The 3,263-nt window shown below is 37.2% G+C and overlaps 1 pseudogene across 1 annotated transcript; it reads right to left on the bottom strand.

Annotated features, from left to right (window-relative positions):
* Positions 1–2,089: 2,089 nt before the first annotated feature.
* On the bottom strand, positions 2,090–3,019 carry LOC309872940 (putative olfactory receptor 5AK3 pseudogene; annotated as a pseudogene). The gene has a single exon. The product of its transcript is annotated as a putative olfactory receptor 5AK3 pseudogene (transcript).
* Between the last annotated feature and the right edge of the window lie 244 nt (positions 3,020–3,263).

The raw sequence follows: 3,263 nt of genomic DNA, 5'->3' as shown, positions 1-3,263 counted from the left end.
TTTACTATGGTTCCCATCTGTCAAAATAATGCACAGCAGAAGAGGAAAAATGCAATTTGATATATTTACAGGGTATTTGTCTTTAGATTTTTTTTCTTTCAGACTAGTTCAGGCTAATTTTTCACCAAGTGATTTCTCCACAGAGAGAGTTTATAGCTGAGGTCTATGGGGGTCATACTTGTTCCCTTGAGCATCTGTGACTCTAGATGCTGAGACAGGATCAAAGAAAACAACCTTCAAATCGTTAGCATTCTGCTGAAGGAGAGAGGAGTTTCCCAAAGGGGAAAATTTTCATGTTGAAAACCTTGGGAGACTTTTTATTGACTCTGTGTATGTATGTGTGGTATGTGTGTGTGTGTGTGTGTGTGGTATGTGTGTGTAATGAGGACATTTTTATGTCTGCCACACCCATGTTGAAATAATCCTTGTTAATACTCATTTACTATTCACATTTATTGAGAGTTTATTAGTGCCAGGTACTATGATTTCTATTCATTAGCTTACCTATCTATTACTAACAAACAGGCAAACAAACAAAAAAATCTCATGAGATAGGCACTATTATGGGAAGCAAGGTTTCAAAGCCCAACTAACCTGTAAATGGATACTGCTAATGAATGGTTGGGTTGGATATCAATGACATACTAAACCATTCAAAATCCTGTGCTCTTAATTACTATTTTCTAGTGGACAATGTAATTAAAGAAACACTCTGCATATATAGATAATTACAGATATTTGGCTTTGACTAATGTTACTGAATCAATACCCCCAATGCCAGGCTATAATTATTTGTACTTTAAAAACTTTTCCTGATCACCTGAATGCTGTTGTCCACAGACTAATATTTAAAGACCACTAGTGTAGGGTACATACTCACATAACTTCCAGTTAGAAAGCTGTCCCTACTATTGTATTTTATCACCATTTCTTCATTCAATATTTATAGAATACCTACTGTGTCTAAGTCTCTATACCAGATATTAAAGGCTCATAGAAAGATGATGTATCTCAACTACCTTATAAATGACAGAGGTTCTTATAGGTAAATAAATGATGTAGAGAGGAAGTGATAAATAATAAATGATATTTATTGCTGTAAATAAAGTGCTATGGGTATTCAGTGGAAGAAGGAATTACCTCCAGGGTTAAAAAGTTGGTGAGGAAACAAGTACTAAGCAGGGAGAACTTCAGGGAGAGCCTGATTCTTGAAATAGCAGTACAATTTGGGCATACAAAGATGTGTTGTTTTACATGGTATCTACACTGATTAACTGTAAATGACTTAATGGCTTTGAAGAAATAAGCTGCCAAGTTATGAGAGCAGTTATGGAGAGGGCCACATGGAAAAGAACAGTGGATAGACTCTAAGAGCTGGGAGCAACCTCTGGCTGATGGCCGACAGGAAGGCAAGAATTGTCTTACAACTGCAAGGAGATAAATTGTGCCAATAATATGAGGGATCTTGGAAGAAGATCCATCCCCACTTGATCCTCCAGATGAGTTCCTGGTGCTGGTTGACACCTTATTGTAGCATCTCAGAGGGTGCAGTTAAGCAGTGTCTACATTTTCGACTCATAAAAACTATAATTAATAATCATGTTTTTAAGTCCTTAAATTTGTAGAAATTTGTTATGCAAACAGTTGGAATTTCAACAATACATATTTATTTCCCTATTGAGGAATACTCACTTTCTTGCTCTTGTCTTCCCAACAAAACTTCAATATATATCTTTATAACCATAGATCAATTTGCAAGTCTGAGTTTTTGAATTAAAGAGTTTTTCTTTGTTTTAAAAATTTATCGCTAGATTCCTTCTAGGGTGAAGTGACACTTCAATTTCCGATTAACAGTAGGTGACAGAATAAATTTCCTTACGTCACAAAAATTAATAGGTGTTATCATTCTTTTTCAGTTTTTGCCAGTTACATGAGTAGAAACTATTTATCTCATTGTTACTTTAATTTACAGCTCAGTATTAGAAACACTGAGCAACTTTTCCTAGATTGTTCGTCTCTTTGGTATTGATTTCTTAAAAATTGGCACTGTTAGCCTGGTTTGCAAGAGAATTAGAAATTGATGATCAAACTAGAAACACTTCTTTCTAATCCCTTTTAGGGCTTCCTTTACATCTTGGTTTCTCAGGCTGTAGATGAGGGGATTTAACATGGGGATAATAATTCCATAAAACACAGAAGCCATTTTTTCTTGCTCTTGAGACTCCTTGGTGCCATGGTGCAGGTACATGTAAGACAGAGTCCCATAAAAGATGATGACAGCTGTCAGGTGAGAGGCACATGTGGAGAAGGCTTTTTTCCTCCCTGCAGCAGTTGATATCTTCAGGATGGCAGCCAGGATATATATGTAGGAAAAGAGGACCACCAGCACAGTGAACATCAAGTTAAACCCCACAAAGATAGTTAGTAGCATGATGTTGAAGTCAATGTTGGAGCACGAGAGGGCAAGAAGTGGGGGTTCATCGCAGAAAAAGTGGTTAATTTTATTGGATTTGCAGAAGTTCAATGAGAAAGTAAAACTCGTGTTTACAGAGGCATTCAGGAAGCCTAGGAAGTAGGAACCAACCAGGAGTTGAAGGCAGACTGCCTGGGACATGACCGTTGGATAGCGGAGTGGGTTGCAGATGGCCACATAGCGGTCCACTGCCATTGCGGCCAGGATGTAGCAGTCAATTGTTGCAAAGGCACCATAGACTAGTAATTGCACCATACATCCTGTGAATGAGATGGATTGCTCTGTTTCGACAAAGTTTTGCAGCATCTTGGGAGTGATAGCGGAGGTGTAGCAGAGATCAACAAATGCCAAGTGTTGGAGGAAGAAGTACATTGGGGTGTGAAGGCAAGAGTCACTCTTGATGAGTAGGATCATCCCCATATTCCCCACCAGGGTGGCCAGATAGATCACTAGAAATACAGTGAAGAGGATATACCAAGACTTGTGTTGACCAGCAAATCCCAGGAGAATGAATTCAGTTACTTCAGTGCCATTGTTTTGTTCCATGGCTGGCAGATTAAGTATCAGCTGAAAAGTTTCCAGGAAAGAAGAGCAGAGAAATCTAAGACCATGTGATCCTTTAATTTTGGAATTGGCAATGATATAATGATGTAATATTTGATTTCACAGTGGAGTCAGAGGATATTTTCTGTGATCTATTGGACTCGGATTTTATTTATTTTATTTTTTTCCATTATATATATATATATATATATATATATATATAATATATATATATATTTTAATTTTT

The sequence above is a fragment of the Mustela nivalis genome (assembly GCF_964662115.1).
Source record: "Mustela nivalis genome assembly, chromosome: 9".
NCBI lineage: Eukaryota > Metazoa > Chordata > Mammalia > Carnivora > Mustelidae > Mustela > Mustela nivalis.
The sequence above is the reverse complement of the archived record's forward strand: the minus strand, read 5'-3'. Positions and strand labels throughout refer to the sequence as shown.